This window comes from Xiphophorus couchianus, chromosome 5 (assembly GCF_001444195.1).
Source record: "Xiphophorus couchianus chromosome 5, X_couchianus-1.0, whole genome shotgun sequence".
In the NCBI taxonomy this organism is placed as follows: Eukaryota; Metazoa; Chordata; class Actinopteri; order Cyprinodontiformes; family Poeciliidae; genus Xiphophorus; species Xiphophorus couchianus.
The window spans coordinates 6410191-6430111 of NC_040232.1; the positions used below are offsets into that span (position 1 = coordinate 6410191).

Here is a 19921-nt window from a genome sequence, read left to right on the forward strand (position 1 = left end):
ACATTATCTGGCATGATTTAGATAATAAAATTAGTGACTAACTGTGAACACGTACAATTACTACATGATGCGATCTTTTGGATAACAGTAAGGAAAACCCTGCTTTTGTCTGATTTGCTTGGAGTGATGTCTTGTCTTCCTTAAGAAAGAATGTGTGTGAGGTGTACATAAAATACTCCCAGAAGTTTGAATTTAATTGCTTACTTGTGAATTACACTGTAAGATACAGGATTTCCCATTGTTTTAGTAGGATAGTAACATTAGAGTATGTAAACTTCGAATGAGCAGAAAAGTAATGCAGATCTTTGAAGAATGAGCTTTCTCATTATTCTGGTACTTAGCAAACAGTAATAATTTTGGTATTCCTAACAGAAAGGATTTGGTCTGATTTAATTTTTGAAAAAGGTAATGTATCTTTTTATGCAGTGCATAAGTACTGTTTGAGTATGTGTAAATGCATTAACCTCTTTAAACCACTTTTCACCAAACTGTATGAAAAGATTGCTACAAAGAAGTTTGAATGTTTGATTGATGGTCACAACATTTATTCTATACTGTCCACATAAAACCAATAATATCAAAATATACAATAAGTAATGGTTGATAGTCGTGCATTTAGGTGTTTTGTCTCACTCAGGGTGGCCATTTGTTTAAATTATTTTTGTGGCAAGTAAATAAAAATAACACCAGAAAATAATAAGGCAGACTGATTGACGTCCACCAGGGTTACAATGACATTTACAGTGAGACAGCTGGAAGTGGAGAAATTCTCTCTTTCTCATTACAAGTCAGTGTGTCCCTGTTGTTTAAAAACCCACCAGAGAGATTTTACTTTTCTTGAAGTAATTGGGTGTCTTAAAGTCAGTAGAAGTAAATTTTATAGTGAAATTTTTACATCCAATCTCTTAAAATTATAAAATATTGCACTTTGTCAACCTTCTCAAAAGACTGATTACTTCACTTCACATTGTGTAAGGGCCAATGCAAAATCCTCACCGTGAATAGATGGACTATGTAACTGTGATTTTTTTTTTTTTTTTTTTTTTTTTTTAAAAGAGAACTCCAAGTTCCAAGTGATATCACTTTGATTAGATGGGATAGAAATATTTTGTCCAGTTTTGGTCTTCTTTGCTTAGCCTCTCAAAGAATGCTGCACTTCATCCATCTTTATTTACATTATGCACACAGAGCCGGCATAAACAAACTAAACAACTGCCTTGGGCCCCCATAAATACGTGAACTTTAGCACAGAACATCAATCTGGAATTTAAACATTTGTTTATTGAGAATGAGATTACTGTTAAATTTGACTTTATGGTTTCAGCAAAGAAAAATTCAAATATTCTAAATTGTTTAACATATACATTTAAAATTTAAAGCAAATGGCAAGCTTACTTTGTAAATGTGCAAAGAATAGACTTCACAGTTTTATTGTTGTGCCACGATAGCTACAATTTGGGGTGTAAATTGAATCTTTCTGTCTGAGTTTGGTTTGTTCCCAATCCATGGTATTTATGTGGGCACAATATAATTTAATCCAATTGTGATGTGCATTTTTGTGCAACAGGCTAGAATCAAAGCACTGATATACACAGAGTTGTAAAAAATCCCCAAAACACACAAAAGAAGTTGTGCTTCTGTCTGTGATGAACACAACAACTAACAAACGCAGTTGTGTGTTAATTCTGTGTTTTAGTAACAGTTCAGATGTACTGCACTGCATAATTAAGCTCCAGAATTGCTGTTAGTCTTCCTGTGTTTCACGATGTACTCAGTTCCTTGTTCTGAAAACTGAAGTTTATTGAAAAAATCTTCTTTTTTAAAAAAAAGTCTAATGTTCCTTTGATTTTAGAGAAATAGGATGTATATTTAACAGTGGAAAAATCTGTTTTAAAAAAGATTAACTAAACTGAAATTATCTGATTATTCCAATTTGTGTGAAACTGTGGAGCAGTCTGTAGCACTTAAAGCTTAATAATCTTGCCTCAAGCTAATTGGAAGACAATTAGGATAGCAACAAACAGAGCAGATCCTTCAAGCATTTGCACATTTTTACTGAAAGGTTGTCAATACTGCTTCCCTTCTCAGCGTGAGACTCTCACAACACTTTTCTCCCAGCAGCACTTAGCAAAGCACTGTGCACAAGACTGCTGAAACTAGCAGTTCTATGAAAAAAAGATGTTCAGATGTTTATTCATATTAAATGAAAAGGGATTTAAAAAGAATTTAAGGTCCAATTAAATTTGGATTTGTACAATTACCTTTAAGTTTCCAACGTGTAGGGAGATGGACTCATTAAAAGAAAAATTCTCTCACAGAGAGGTCCCCTTGCGGATCTGATGTTCATCTTTGTTTTCTGATTTTACAAAAGTTAAAAAAAAGTTTCCTCCTCAGAGGTGAGATCTTTTGCTTCCAGATTCAGTGGTATGCATCTCAAAGTGACAGAAGTACTTGTGGGAATTTAGTTCTTTTCTTTTCTTTTTCTAATCTGGATCATTTTGCTCTGCTCAGCAAGAAGAGACATCTTTTGCTCTTTATGTCTTACAGCTTTTCTAATTAACAAAATTCTATATTTAGTATTCATATACTGTATGTCGACAGTGATTGCAATAAATGTCATGCTGTATTAAATACAAAAATTTTAACAATCATTCTATTTATTGGTTAATCAATTGAATATTCTGACAATTAATCAGATAAAAAAAAAGTCAGACATTCTGTAGATTTTTTTAACCACTTCAGCCATTTTTATACAGTATTAAAAATACAGTAATGCAAATAAAGAATTCAATTACTTTTTAAAATAATAAACTAAACATTTGCAATAACAAAGCATTGCTTTAGTGCATGCTTACAGCAAAGGATGTATCTGCAGCTAAGAAATACTTCTAATATCAAGATGTGAAAAGTTCAGTCAAGGGCTAATTTGTTGATTAGCCCTTAATTGATTATTAATCAATTATTAACTCATTAGTATTTGGACAGCAAATGCTGCCTAAAAGGGGATTTTATTTTACTAACAGAGGCTGAAGCTATGTCACTTGAAGAATTTTGGATTCAACGTACTTATAGACAAAGGTTGTTTCAATATTAAATGTAAAATGTATACATTTATTAGCACAGTTTTGGATTAATTACTGCTCCTCTGATCATGTAGTTCTTTCAGCAAATAGCTTATTTTTGAGTTGGCATACTCCAGTGAACAATTAATCAGTTACTAACTGTGTTGACAATTATTTCAATAATCAACAAACCCTCTGGTTTTTAATCAGATGTGTGTTTTATTTGTTTACCATTGCAGTAGATTGGTTGCATGATAACAGTGCAGTCACCCAGAGCCTTTAGCCTTTGGTATGACTTGTACCTTGTTGTGTGTAGAAAAGACGCATGCTACTAAAGAAGGATGGATTGAAAGGCATTCAGAGAGAAAGTCGCTCTCACTGTTTATGTAAAACAGCATAAAACCAGCTCATCCAGTAATAACTCTACAGCAGCGGCAGTATAAATCCCTCATCCTTGAATCGTTTCTGCTTTGTTTCACAATACTGAGCAAATTACCACAGTAAACAATACAAATCTTTATTACTTTCAAGAAGAAAAAAAATCTTATTGCTGTTAGGTATATTCTGACTTTTTTTTGCATGAATCTAAACCTTAGCTTTACGACTCCAGTCTGGTACTTCATTGAAGTAAATACAATCAATACCATGGAAATGCTTTAGAACTGTGAATTTTTTTAAAGTGCCGTTATAAGACTGTTACATTTCATCAGCAATACATTTACTGCCATAATCAATCACCATTCAATTCAGGTTTCTGAGTTTTTCCTGTTAATGTTAATTAAATTAAAGTCAAACAGGAGCATAAAAGAATAAAGAAAATCTAATTTTACATCAAACATGTTTTTCAATGTTTCATGTTTAATTAATTCCAGTTCACATTGATTAAAAGAAAATCTCCTACAATCAAGGTTAAAACAAGTACAATCTCTTTATTACCTAGGACTTTACAGATCAAGGCAAAGTGTTTATTTCATTACCTATTAATCTGGTCTGACCTGGGAATATCCGGCTAACCACCATGATTAACTGGTGAGTGTTGCTCAGGACGGTGAAATGTGACTTTTTCTGCAAGTCCTTTTTTCCCCTGAACCTGATTTCATATAAGCATGAGACAATGGATGAGTGGACAGATGGAAGTCAAAGTTAACCATTTTGATTTGAGTGTCTGCATATGATAAATTAATAAACTCCCCAGTATCAATCGGGCACATCATTGTTTGGATGTTGTACCCTGTATTTAATGACCCAGACAGACCCTATTAGGTTTGTCTGTGTTCAAATAAGAGTGTGTTTAAGTGTGTCTGACTGCACTGACAGCTAAACACATCAGTAGGATGAGAGTGAAAATGCAAATAAGGTTAAACATTATAACAAACAAAAACATTAGGGTTGCTTCACTTTGAATCACCCGTGCACCAGTCTGCTCTACTAACAAGGCAGGTAAGCTGTTGAAAAGCCTCATTCTGCTGAGTAAAATTTCATTTTTTGCACAGAGGAAACAGGAAAAAAGTAGCTTGCACTGTAATTATTTACACCCACACATTGTATCATGGTTAGTGATTCACAATATAATCCATACTGTATGTGTGCAGAGTTCACACATTTTGGTTGCAGAATCACAAGGTTATGTATTTTACAACCTTAACACTAGAACACCTGTATACTTAAAATGATTATTTCATGATTTATTCAAGATTTTTATTTACTTTCAGTCAAAATATTAATTTTGACCTACAAAATTTTAACTGTAAAATATCTAAAATGTTCACTATCTCTTTTCTCCTTCATGCAGACTGTGCTTTTGGCAAATAATGAGTGACAATGTGAACAACAATTTAGAAACGAAAGGAAGCTTAGTCCAACATGGGAATAACTTTTCCCTGCAGAGATGCTTTAAGCAAAAATAAGGCAGGTTTTCGTTCCCTTTTTGCTTTCACTAATGTCAAGCTTGAATACAAACATACACATACAGTATGTGGAAGCACAGAATAAGTGATTATGTGTGTAATTAATTCATTTTGGTTATGTGTAGTTTATCTATGTGGCACCAGTGCACAACAAATGTCATCCCAAGATCATTTCCATGACAAATAGATCCATTTTACAATATGTAAGTCAATTCAGTTCAATCCAGTCACTTAGACAAGTAATCACACATGAACTTCATCCCAACAAAAATAATCAAAAATGAAAAGTAGGCCTGGCTATTTTATTTTGTTCTCTGCTAATTGTGTGCATTTCTGTGTACAGTCCCAAAGGAACAATGCAGCAGCTTCTGGAGTGTGATAGATTTTTTTCAAAATCAAAATTGTTTCAGAAAAAAAACAATCTTACAGAGCTGCTATTGATTTACTTTGTGTGATGGATCATAAACAGAAAAACATTGCAACATTCCAGGTTTAAATCATTACGTATAAAATAAGCACAAAATCATTTCTGCTGCTGGTAGATTTTGATTTGTTATTGTCATTCAACCAAGAAGTTTGATTTTGATAGGAAATGAGAGAGGCAACTCTCAAAAGAAAGTAAATAAATAGAAAAGGGGGAATCTATTTGGGGGAAAAAACATTGGTTTTTATTTACATTTGATGAAAAATATCCATGTCAAAACATTTTTATACCCTTTCAATAATTGGAAAATCTTTAGTACTCCAATTATCAAAGGCTTCCTATAATTGTCAATCAGTTTCTTTATGTTCCCACTCATTTTTTATTTTTATTTATGGTAATAAGCTCCACTTCTGGGAGGCCTCATTGCAATAATGTTCTGGAAAGGTTATGGAGCTGGTTAACAGTATTTGGTGTAAGATATGTCATTGCGGGTGTGTTGCAGAGAAGATTTGACAGTTCTTTTGGTCTCAGTTGTCATGTTTCCTCATTTCACACAACGCTGACCAGAGAGAGAGAGAATGTTAAGTGAACAAGGAAAGCAGATTGGTTGGAGAGGCAAAAGGAGTCTCCAAATGGACAAATGAACTCTTGCAGCTGTGAACCTATCAGCGTGCGTGTGCGGGGGGGTGTGTGTGCATGTGGGCGTGTGTGTGTGTGTGCATTTGTATGAGCCTTTTTTATTTCATTTTTGATCTGATCTTGCTGAACAAAAGGTTGTTTTGTCTGCCTAAATCGTATTTGTCTGGGCACACTGTCGTGTGTTGTAAGTGTAAATGAAGCTTTTTCTATCAGAACAGGTAATGAATGTGAGCAGCAGCATCTGATGGAAAACCATTGGCAATGTCTCCTGGATATAACCCTGAAACATCTGAACACATACCCACATAGTGTGTCTTTCTATCTACACAGGGACTTTGCATTGACTTCAATTCGTTTTTCATTCATTTCTACAACCTAGTCATAATGCTTACCCTATACCCAATAACCAATAATGGTACAAGGCTAACCCTAACCTAAGCTCAAGTCCAGAAACCGCACCCCTAACCCAAAAACAGCACTTCTTCTTATGTGAAGTTGGTTCCCACAAGGTACTATTTGTTAGTAAAATGGTCCTTGCAATGTATAAAATGCAAGGCCACACATACACACACACACGCCCACCCCGTATTACACACACACACACACACACACACACACTGCAAATCAGCTGCTTGTTACTACAATACAACCAGAGAATTGGCTACAGGCGATACCTTGTGTCCAGGACATCACACTCAGCTTGACTGCAGGTATGCCATAAAGCTGTACACATGTGTGTGAGTGTGTTATGTGAGTGTGCACTCGCTTCAATGTCTCATCTGTCAGGCTGTTATGTGACAATTTTTCATGGATGTGATTAGCTGCAGACAGGAGCCCTCCAGTCTGACAATGTAATGTTGAAGAACAGCGTGAGATCCACATTCGTCTTCTGCCATCAGAGAAATCTAGCCTGACTTTATTCCGGTGCCATTTATTTTAAAAATCCTGTTTCATTTCTAAAAAAAAAAAAAAAAAAAATCTCATAACTCTATGCCATTATTTAACAAAATCTAAGGCAAAAATACAAAATCAGTTTCTGAAGGTCCTCTCCATTAGTTTCTTTGCCAGTTTAACAGAGTTGGGCAGTTGCAGTTCTCTAAAAGTCAAGTTCCACATGTTTCAGATGCTTCCCAGCCTGAACATTCTTGATTTAAAATGTTATAATGCCTTAAACTGGGTGAATTCTCATTTTATTGAAGTGGGCCTTCCTGATCTGTTATTGGTTATTTTTGATTAATAATTATAACGGTTATATGAATCTGGTGGAATAGTTTGCTACACTCTCTTCTCGTGATTAGCATTCCTGCCTGTCATTTCGCTGGCTGTCATTTGAGTTCAGTGCCTGATTTTTTTTGTTTTTCTTCTTTCTTCTTAATTACCTACTTGTAGCCAAACACTTATTGGGTAGAAATATTTTCATACCCTGTGGTTGGATAGTTTATGACCTGAAAGGTTTAAAATATGGATCTAGATCCATATTGGTGCCACACTTTTTGAGACCAAGATCTACTTTTTCTCTCACTAGCCGGCTGAGACATAAAAATTGTAAATTAAACTCTATTCACTTATTTTATATGCGAATATACATCAGGTATAGCAGAAATAATAAAGCGATAGAAAACCTAATCCAGTATCTTCCTCAGTGGGATTATGACACTGGGAGGAGGTTACTGGTTTCTCAGTCACAAGCTGGTTGCAAACCCGAGGCCAGCAGGTGTCAGTCAGTTATGGTAGATCTGAAATTTGGTTTGATGACGTCAATATGAGAAGCTACAGACTGATAGGAGGAACCAAAGAGCTCTGTAAAGGTAAAGGCAAATCTTCTGAAGTTGGGATATAATTAATTTAATTTCACATAATTATCGCGGTAGAAGCCATTTGTTTGTTAAAACTTAATTAAATATATTGATGTTTGTTGTAAACTCACAAACGAACGAGATAATTAGTCCAAGTTTGTCGTTTATTGAACATTCAGAAATTAGAGCGGCTGTAATGCGCCACAGGTAAACAAAGGTAAAATAACCCGAACAGGTGATCAACTCAAAACCACTCCCACCTTTTTACTCTCTCTCTCTCTCTTTGTCGTTAAGAAACACCCGTTGCTGTGGCAACCGCCTGCGCCCCGCAAGCCGAGCAGCGATTAAAAACATAACACTCAGTCCGTTACGATATCAGGTTTTCAGGCTTTATATTTATTTCATCGCTTCCCTGAACACAGCGCTGGTTGATCAGCTAATTTAAACTCCTGCTCTGCTAGTCAGTCGGTCTTTCAGTCGCCTTTTTTTTTTTTTTTGTTAATGGATCTAAAATGCACTGAATTGCGCAACACCTTGTTGAACAGTAATTACTGAGATGATTAATTTTAACACGTTTTGTTGAATTTTTAAAAAAATATTATTATTCTTTAATGAAGCTACAAACGTTTTGGATCTTGGTGAATATTTTTGATAAGCGCGTCAGAAGAGGAAGTTCTGGTCTCAGCGTCTTGGCGGCGTTCAGTTTGTCACCTACTGAGGAGATCGACTCAAAACCTTCCCGCGATCGACGTATTGAGCACCTAGATATATCTGGCATATCTAGATATTGTTGAAGTAATGAAAAACAACTTTTCAGGTTGCTTAAGTTCTGCTGTCACGCCCACAAATATGCATGAAACACCAACGTCCTATCACAAAATAACTTACAAAAATGATGATGTATAATGTGTGGATGCAGTTGCCACGTATTGGCATCAATGAATTAGGAGTATAGCAGAGTCCACTGATGCACATCCACAGTTTCTAAATATACTGTACAGAAAAAAAACCCTGAAAAAACTTGGTTAATTGGAAAATTTTATGCTGATTTAATTATAAATAACACAAAATATTTATGTGTTCTTACTTTCAACAATAAAAATGAAATAACTTTTCAGGAGATGCAGTGAATCAGTTAATGATGCAACTCATCTCGTGTGTCTTGTGCAAGCAAGAATAAAAGCAAGCCAAACAATAAGCATGTTTTCAGAAATAGAAATACAATCATTATTCAAGTTGGATTTGAATGTAAAGTGCTAATATGTAGGAATAAACAACTTGGACTGAATCATAGTTTAATAGTGTTTGTATATAACCTGTTGGCTTTTTCTCAGTTGCAGAGGGCTTCTGTTACAAATCGGCACTGCTGTATGTAAATAAGCTGAACTGAAATGAAATAAGCTAATACAGGTGTTCATAATAAATAGAGTGTAAAGCAAATAATCCTGTCATTATGGTGGTCTACTTACAGAGAAATATGTTGAAGGGAAAAGCAGCCGCTCTCCGTGTAGGAGCGTGAAGAGAAAGAGGTTGTGGTAGAAACTAACAAGATTGTTTGGTCACAGTTTGGGGAGTTGCTGTTGGCTTAAGGGACCATGAAAATTGAGCAGACAGCCAGAAACAACATGTTGTACTTACTGGATACAGTGTTTTTTTTTTCCTCTTGTGCTCCCACTCTCTTTAGAAAAGCAGTGAGGCTTAGGCTCTTTGTGACAAGAATTAAGATTGGATTGAGACAGATCATGAATGCAACCAAATGTGCTTCCTTGATCTTGATGGTGTTCAAGAATTTCCTCTGCTCTTTTTTTTTTCATTTAGAAGCTGTTGTTGGACTCACTTCATCAGTCGAGTCCCGTACTGTTAGCGCAGATAGATGGCCTGATCCCTCCTCTAGGGACACTTCAAAAGCTTTTGCAAATGAAATGCATATTGTTTTGTGGACTACAAGTGCAGGAAATTGAGCAGTTTTTGTGGAAACCTACAGTCTTAAGAAGAAAATTAAATGAAACTATATAAATATATGATGACAGGAATATTGTGTTTAGTATTTCACATGAACATGATAGACTAATTTAAGATTAAAAAAAAAAAGTATTTCAAATATATACATTTTTTTCTTCCAATCTACCTTTTGAACAAAGAGATTCACAGATAAAATATACACATTGTTTTGTTCAGCACCAGCATCAAAGTTTTATTTAGTTTTTTAATGATTTTGTTTTTATTGTTCAAGTTTTTGCAAGATCAATTTGTACTGTTTGCTATGGGATTTCTCTCTTTTTCTATTTCTCTCCCTCTCTCTCTCTCTCTCACACACACACACATACAGAATGTTTATTCCTCCTGTAGCGATAGAGTGTCTCTTTCTCTTCATTTTACCTTGGGTGTTTATTTACACCCGTTTCCTGGACAACCATTCAGCATGGACATACCAGTGTTGATTACCTTTCCTCTCTGCTTTGTGTGTCTTAGAGAGTGTGTGTCAGGGGGTGGTTGGAACTTCATCTTTTTTGTCTTCCTTCGAAATCTCAAAAATTTAATTTTCTCTTAGTATTTATGTACTTTTCATTCTTAAAGTGCCAGCAGTAAAAAGAATAAGCTTTTTTCTTTTTTTAAGTGAATGACTGAAAATTAAAGAAGTTCACTATTTTCCAAAACTCAGACTGAACTAAATTTAAAAACGACTCCTCACTCGTTCATAGAAACATCACTCTCATCTTCACCTCTTCAGGCACACAGCTATGTTGTTGCTTAGTTGTTGTTGTTTTTTTTTTTTTGTTTGTTTTTTTTGAGACACAAGCAGGGAAGAGTCTCTGGAAACACAACAGTTTTAGCTCAGATTATTGACAACTTGTGATAATGACCTGATCTTGATGAATCGTGTTAGTATTGTTCCAGGCAGCATCTGTGAGAAGAATATGTGGAGAGAAATCTTTGGAGGTAAGTATAGTAACTTATAGTAACATTAACGTGTTTCAGTACGTTAATGTTTGTAATTTAACTCAGTTGAAGGTGGTGGAGAGAAGGTCGGGGATTGTTGGCTGATGTAGTAGGTGCCAAGAGTGTAGAGGGCGCCATAATAAAGGCACAAGAAAAAAAAAGAAGAAACTTTCACAATTTAAAAAAAAACTAATATATAATAATAATTTCCTAATACAAAAGAAATATGCACTAAAATACTGCACTAATTTAGCTGCATAGGAAAATGTGTTAAACATTACATTTAATTATAATGACACTTTGTTTAGCTCCCCCCATTCTTTTCTATTAGTTGGTTTGTTCCTGCCCAGTGCCCCACCCACCTTCACCTCACCGTTACCTGTCCGTCATTGATTGTGCGCTGGTAGCAGGAGTGACGCGAGTTTTATAACAGAAAACATCATGTTGAAACGTCCTAAACGTCTCCTGCCATAGGAAGGAAGAGAAAAAAACTTCACAGAAAAAGAGGTACAGTAAAACTAATGTGATGAAATGACCTGTTCGTCTTTATTTAGCAGGGTGTTGTGTAGCAGTTAGGCTAGCTAGCCAAACACGGAGCTAACCAATAGCCTAGCTTGTGTTTCTTGATTGCTTTCATCTAGCTGTCAACTCAAACTCCATATCTTCATGACAGTTAACAAATAGGAATAAACTTTGGCACTCATGGTAAAAATTGCACATTTTGTTTGCATTAGGCTGTAACTGTGACAGAAATATTTCAAATATGAAACAAAAGCAAATATTGCCTTCAAACAACAAAACTTGCAAATAATGGACAACAGCTCTCTCTGCACTATTGTGGCCTATTTAAATTACTTTCATTGCAGTGCTATTTATCTTTCTGGGCTGTGTCAAATTTTCCTTCTCACAAAAAAATTGGATTCAAAATCAGAAATGTTTTGAGCAAATTTGATTGATTCCACAACATTTCTTAAAATTGTGGTCGAAAACTGAAGTACTGTAAATGTAAACTTAAAATCTATTATGAAATAAGTAATAAAGAAAATACAAATTGGTTACTATGGCTTAAACAGTAGAGTTTAGACTGCTTGAATAACATCTGTGTAAACGGTTTTGCAAAAGAGTGAGGAAGATGTGTCAAAAGTAACAAGAAATAGTTCATACATGTGCAAGAGGAGTCTTCTGCTCTGTTGAGATAGTGAAACTGAGTGGATCCCAGTTCCTTTAAGTAGGTCAAAGCAGTCAAGAAAAACTGTGTACTAGCAAAAACAAGTCAACTCTGCGAGCTCATTACAAAACAATACACATTATTGTCAATTTAGAATCATTATAGCATTCCCATAATGTTGTAGTATATTGCTTCATTGAATTCAGCATTTCACTGTGATAATTTCAGTCTGATTTAAATGGCATCTTAGAAAGTTTATTGTGTATTTTAGATGTACAGTATATTGAGCATAACACATTTCTTATGTTTTTACTTGTATTTGTGGAATCATAATCCTCTTTTTCTCTTCAGATATATTATGGAGACATCTACATCCCACGCCTGGGCCTTCCGCAGCACCACAAAGTGCTCTTCCTGTTGCCTCTACCTCACAGGAGCTCATCCATGCATCTGAAATAAAGAGTGCACCAACAGACGCTGCTAACTTGCCATATCCTGTAAGTGATCTGGTCAGAATATTTAGAATTTTTTTGGTTTACACATAATTTGTGTTTTGGTGAATACACGCACACGCACACGCCCGCAATCTCACCTAGGGTACCAAAGTGGCTAGAGCTGACCTTGAAGAACAAAATATCACCTTGGACACCAGGTGTTATCGAGGCGCAAGCTGATTGAACTCAGTTCAGCTTATAATTCACATGATGAAATGCCAAAGGCAAACTCCCTACTTTCAGTTTTTACAAGTACAAGAATGGTCTGAATGGCCCTCGATGAGCCAGTTCCAACCCAACGTCTTCCCTCTGCCATTGTAAGGTCTGCAAAATATTTGCAATGTTATGTTGAAAATATTAATAGAATTGCAAAACTCAACAAATAACATCAAACATTGTTTCCTGCTGAACTAAAGGTTTTATGCTCTTTAAAATAACTTCATCACAGCCTCCTGTTTTGCAGGTTTTATTTGACTTTTTCAGTTAAAAAATATTTCCAAAAACATTCACATTTTCTTTTAGTTCTTTTTTAGTTCTTTTTAAGAACTAAATTTGAAAGGTCTGGTGTCTAATAGAGGTTCACCAATTTATCTGCACTAATTTTTCCTTAATTTTGGGACATCAGTGATTGGCCGACATGTGAAACCAATCTCATTCATCGATCTTATCTACCTCAGCAAGGATCTAAGAATCAGCCACTGTCCTCTTCTGCTCTTCAGTTGTGGGACAGACCAACCCACCGGGTCATGTCTACATGTTTGTAGTTAACATTAGTCACCTCACTCTTGCCACCTCAAAGACTTTCTTGCTACGTCTACTGTCATTTCAGTCAAAATAAAATGGTATCAGCCAAAGTCGGAATCGGTAGGTCAGGCTTTTTAAAGATCGGTAATCAAAGATCAGTCAGAAAACTGCTGTCAGTGCATCCCTATTGTCTAATGGTTTTATCAGATTAGGTTCGGGTAGTTATTCAGTCAGTTAATTCGGAAACAATGATTTAAAAAATCGCTCAGAAAAGTTTTGATGCTTCTTTGCTTCATCTGATAAGTCTTGTTTATCACCTGACTTCTGGGCTCTTGTTATTTTGCAAAAGTAGCCCCTGGGCAAAGCAAGATTAGCATCTCTGCCCTGAGGATATAAAAGAGAAACGAGGCTTATTTAATTGCTTTAATACCCACATAGTAGACACAAGTAGAAAGTTTGAGTGATATCTAAACATTGCATTCCAGTCAGAAGTTGAAGGGTGCTTTCAGACTCACGACTACTCAAACTAGACAGAAATAATTGCTCCTATATATTCCTTATTGAGATAATATCTCAATCATATTATGGATAAGTTTAGCAAAAAACTAAGACAGTTACAAAGCACATGTTGTTATTTTTTTTTTAACATAATCTATTGTTATGTTTCACAAAAACACTTTATAACAAAAAAATCTGTTTTTATCCAAATCTCTTTTCCATGCAACAGGACTTCTCCCATCTCTGCATGGATGTTATGCAGACATACAGAGCCTTCATCTTCCCACTCCTCTCTCTGTCAGTAACAGACTCAGCAGTATGAGGCACATTGAGGCATAGGAATGAGCCTTGGGGGATTGATCAGACTAGTGGAATTGCTATACTTGCAACAACTGTTGGAGCTCTTATATATAGACCATGGGAAATGTTTTCATACTGGTATGAAGGAGTGGGAAGGATTATTAACCCCACAGACCCTGCTGCCCACTTTACCCAGCAACATTCCTCAAAATCTTATCAAATTATGAGGATGTGAGTTGTCCACAGCCTTCTTCAGGTAGCCTCACATCTTTTGTCAGATTAAGTTCTGGACTCTTAAGATTTTCCAAGCTATACATTTTCTTTAAGCCTTACAGAATCTTAATATTCTTGGTCATTTATTTGAGGAAAAGTAATTCATAATGAGCATAGTGGTACCACCACCACATCTTGCTGCAGTTTTGGGTCTCATTTGGTAATCTACTATAATGTTTTTTAGTGCAAAGCTACGTTTTAGAATTTTGGTCTAAAAAATTGAATTTAGCATTATCAGAAAACAACACATTCCTTCAAGAGGTTTTATAACATTCCAGCCAGTCCTGGGTGTATTTTTTTTTTTTCCTGTGTTCAACATTAATTCTTTGTTCACACATTTAATGAATACAGGAGAGTGTTGCCACGTGTAGAACACAAGATTTGCTGGAAATGCCTGCAGTTTCTTCAGTGTCACTGTTGACTTGCTTTAAGTCTCATTTCACAGTAGAGCCACATTCACTCAACAACATGCACACATTCATACCCCGATTCCCACATCAGTGGTGAGTTTGGGCTTAAGTGCTTTGCCCAAGGGCACATTGACATGTGACAAGAGGAATCTAAAATAAAACTGACAACTTTCTAATTGCAGGATACATCTTGGTAGTCAGCCCTCCAAAAAAGGGAAAATTAATATATTAACAAATTAGGACCCAAATGTGTTGCTATACATTTGTTTGGGCGGTAACACACCTTCATTATCTGCAAGTTTAGTTTTTTTTTTCCTTTTTATTTTGTCATTGTCCTGCCTCGGCATTCCAGGCATACCGTATGAAGAGGCTGATTATCTGCATGTGCTAGGCCATTTTTCACTCAGCAAAAAGGATATCGGTTTGTGGTACCCTAAGGTCTGTATGTGGGTGTGTTTGTAAAGTAACTATGACTGTGTGTAGATGATGTGTGTGCTAATTTGTTTCCTGGACTTGAGTTTTATTAAGTTTTATTGTTGAGAAGGGCATAAACATTCCCCATCTGTTCATAGAGTGCTGGCCTTTTCAAAAAAGAAAAGCTTGACATTCATTATAATGTAAAGAAGAGTAATATTTGGAATGTCAGAGTTAGGAAAGACTGGAATTCAGTATTTCCTGACTTTCTAATGGCCTAGTCCAGTTCTTAAAGTTCTACTTTGGGTAAATACTTACAACATTTTATATCTGATGATCTGTCTGCTGGTTAATATTCATATAAGCTAATGCTGAGATGTAAATTTGTTACGGACACTGTTTCAGTGAAGATTGGACTCTTTACATTTTTTTATACCACACTACTCATTTGTGGAGGAGTTACAGAGAAGGCATCATGCAGAAACTCACTGCAGCATACAATGATGAAATGAGGTTGCTCCTTTAGATGCCGAGATGAGCTGTGCAAGCTAAATGCTCGTTAGTGTTGGTGTATCCACTTGTCATGCGATATTGCAGAATCTCGTGCACAGATGTATGTGGAGGTTAAAGACTTCTAGAAATAATATAAGTTTATCCCTGACAGATCTTGGATTAAGCTCAGTTAGGTTTCATTTCATTCACTTTAGACTTCAAGTAAATTTGTAACACTATGAAGTTTACTTTTTCTTTCCGGTTTTTACAAGTGACCCCTGTGTGCCTTTGATAATGTGAACTAATTTATTAACTTGGGATAAAACAATATATATTTTTTTACATTTCTTTCAAGCTTTTAAATATTTATGCTACGATAAATTACTTTCAGTGGTCATTGATAATCTTTATTTTCTGGACACCCGTCTAGTAACTTGTTTTCAATCAATGGTTAAATATGTGAAAGTACTTCAGGTCTGAACAGATTATTGATTAAATGTATTCTCATTTTAATACTCTAAATTATGATATGCATTTGCATAAGTTTCAAATTTTAGGCCATTAAATGTCTCTAAAAGTATTATTTTTCACAGCCAGTGAGAATGCTGAAGACAACTTAAAGAACAGAAACGTATTTAGTTCCTGCCTGCGGTAAAGCCTCAGTATGACCCTATTCCTGTGGGACCTGCTCATTGAGCAACACAGAAAACTTTTGTGTCTGATGTTCTGGTCTGGATCTGAAAAACAACCTTCCAATTCTGAGAAACCTCCAAATGTGTCGAAACTTTGAGCAATTCCAATCTCAGCAGCAAGAACAACTGAGCTAAGAGTTCAAATGGTGGAATAATCATAAATGGCACCAGAGATTCAGCTCAGACAAACAAGTCTAAGGGCAAAAATAACTACCTAAATTCACAGCTGAAACAAATACAGGTGACAGGCATCTTCAGAACAATAATTGGGTTTCCAGCAGTTGCTTTGTGGACCTTTGACGATAAGAATACTACATACCTGTTCTTCTGTGTCTCAAATCTTAAGCTGTAATAATATAAATTACACATTGGAGAGGGAAAAGACAAACACATCATTTAGGAAAAAACTGCCTAGTTAATGCTTTCCCTCTCCATTTCATAATAAAGACTGCCTGTGGAGCTTTGCATAAGTCTTGCTGCCCTTAGGCCCATTTAAAGAGCATTAGAAGAAAGGGAAATGTCAGGGTTAGACTACATGGGGTCACACAGTGAACTAAGAAAGACAGGGCTACAGCTCCCTGAAAAACTTGAGAATAATCAGTGTAAATGGCATGGTGTTGTTTCTCTCTTCCTCTCTCTCAGTATGAGCAGCATGTTACTGAATGTGAGAATCCTCTGTCAGTCCTGTTTGGTAGTGGTGGGGCTTGTTGCTTATTAGTTCCTAGGTGGCAGTGGTTTCAAGTAATTAAACTTGAATTGTTGTCACCAACTTGCACTTTTGGAATGACACTATCATGGTAGTAAATTGTTTGGGTGATTTGTTTAATATTTCAATCAGAATTAGGGATGTACTGATTGCAATTTTCTGGCTGATTGCTGATTATCAAGCTATAAAAACACTGAGCTGCTGGTATTTTGGTCTATACCATATTTTTTGTCAGGAATGTTGCTAAATATATCAAGAAAGTCACTGAGTTTTTAACAGTGGGGTGACTATTGTTAACTGCAAACATGGAAACATGACATGGGGGTCGGTCTGTCAGTCAAACCTCTGTCACGGGAAAACAGAAGAGGACAGTGGCCTTTGCTGAGGTTGATGAGATCAACTTCACAGTTAAATGTCGGTCGATCACCGATCTCCCAAAATTAAGAAAATCGACTAACCGATATCCCTAATCAGAATACGTTCAAAACAATGCTGTCTTTTCAAGTAATGTATGCAGATTAAATTTCTTTAATTCCTTTTTGCAGACATTTGGATGTGACATAAGGCAAATTCAAGAAATAATGAAATATTTCAACTTTGCATCATCTCTAATCAGTAACCGTGTGGGGCTTGACGACTGTGATTTCCTTTGAGACTACTGGGCCAACATAAGACCTCAAACTAATGATGAAAGGTCAGGGAGAAATAATAGAAGTCTATATAACACAGGCAGACTGGTTCACCGACAGCCATGTTTGTGTTTTTTCTGTCATCAATGAAAAAGCAGTGGTGTTGTCAGTCAGCACAGCTTATATTTGTATTGCCTTTCTGTGCATACAAACCCACATGCACATGAAAACAAGCAATGGTTGCTTATTTGCAGTTTCAGATTTAATTTTGAGGGATCCAAGTAGTAAAGTAAGAAAAGGACACAGAGAACCTGAAGCATTAAACACATTTAGGTTTTTTCAGCTGAATTTTTGTGAATGTCACTTTTTTGCCATAATTTATATCCTCCATTCATACTTCCGTAGAGATAAGCTAAATGATATTTATTTATTAAAATCATACCAGTATTACTTCATAAAATATTATTTTTAGCCTTTTGTAAAGAAGCCTGAATTTCACACTTAAAGGAATATGGAGGACCGTTTCATGAAACATTTATTCTCAAGATCAAGATTAAATTCTATGGAATTCTTAACAATATTAAAAATTCATCTAGAAATGGCTGAATTTCTATAATTCAATAATCTGTGATCAGATTATTGGATCTGGTCACATAAAGAATTAATAGCTAACCTATTGTATTCACATTAATATATTAAAGTAGTTAAGCAAGGAAGCGGATACAAACAATCCGATGTGAAATCAAATTATTTAAAAGGGTGTTTTTATGGGAATTTAGAAATTACAAATCTCAAGCTTTTCACATCACTATTGCATCTCTACGGCAGGTACATGAAGGCAAAAAAAATGCTTGCTGAAGGAAAACAAACAAAAACTGTAAAGTTACAGTGAATTAAACAACGAAATTCTTTTCTAGCCAACTGTTTCTTGTTTGGTGAACACAAGATCTTATTTGGATCAACCAGCATTTATGGAAAGCCAATCATCCTACAATTCAATAAATCCAGAAGTTTAAAAATTTTAGTTTGTACTTTGAGATATATAAAAACTTTAATCAATTAATATCTTTATCTTCAATAAGAAAAATGTATGTAAAAAAATAATGAAAAAAAATATCTTTAGTCGTCTTTACTTCCTGGTCATGCACCGTAAAGCAGAAATTTATTTTATCTCTTCACATTAAAATCAGATCACTCAGTGGGGCTAACAATGCTATAGAGAAAGTGACAGGTCAGCATCTTAGTTACTGTACAGGGTAACTAATTAGAGTACATTTTTTCTTTAGACATAGCAGCAGTTTAAATAATTTAATACTGTACTTCATAAAAAATGCATAAAGATAATAACTTTAATTTTTATGAATTATTTTACTATATATTTGATTAAAATTTTAATTAAAATGACCAATTTAATAATTTTGGAATCAATATATATAAAACACCACTTAAATTGTCCGAACAAAATCTCAAAGGAAAAGTGTTGAATTTGTTGAAGATTGTTCCTAATCTTGATATCAAGCTTTAAAAAAAGTTATTAAAAGTTAACAGTCATGCTAAATGTTGTGTCAAGTATTTAAACTTTTCTCCAAATTGTACTGTAGCTTTTGTGTCTAGTTTTAAAACTCGGTAACAAATTTTATACAAATGTCTACGGCTGCAGTAGACAATATGAGAAGAGCTATAATCACGAGGTGACAGAATGCAGCGAGAGACAAGCTGGCCGCGTCAGGCGACTCGGTAGAGATAATGTGAACATCTCCATAGAAATCCTTTTGTCAATGATCACTTATTAGGGCTTTTCCCCTGAGAAATTAACAAGAGTCATTACACAGTGCTCAGACACAGTGAGCGAGCGAAAAGAGGGAATCGTATTGAATATCAGGAGCAAATCATCCATGCTCTATGACTCCATTATGCCTCTATCATGTGACCTCATGGGATATCAGCAGAGACACTGACACAGACAGAAATCTGCATTTCAGATTCCTTTTCTTTAGAAGGAATTACTTTAAAAAGATTGTTTCATCTATAAAGAAAGTCATCATCCAGAAACAATTTGTCATGAAAACGTCCGAGTAAAGTTGGGCAGATCCCATGCTATGGGATACCTGGCCGTATGCTGGCTGTAGCATGGCAGCAGGTACTTTATTTCGCTCAGAACCATTATGAGGATACAGTTGGGTGAAAATATGGTGCCATGGGATTGAGAATGTGGAGCCCGACTGGGTATTGGTCCATGTCTGCCCTGTGATCCGTGTTGTGCCCCATGTCAGTGTCTCTACTGTGCTGCTTCAGGTTTTGCCTCCAGCCTTTTGTTGGCCCTTTTCAGTAGC

General features: G+C 35.5%; 1 long non-coding RNA gene across 2 annotated transcripts in view; it reads left to right on the top strand.

The window, feature by feature from the left end:
• The first annotated feature begins 11160 nt into the window (after positions 1-11160).
• LOC114145219 (uncharacterized) overlaps positions 11161-19921 on the top strand; it is a 176834-nt gene continuing 168073 nt past the window's right edge. For both annotated transcript variants that reach the window (XR_003595635.1, XR_003595636.1), the window contains exons 1-2: positions 11161-11275; positions 12288-12433. This is a non-coding gene — a long non-coding RNA (uncharacterized LOC114145219). The remainder of the gene's footprint in view (positions 11276-12287; positions 12434-19921) is intronic.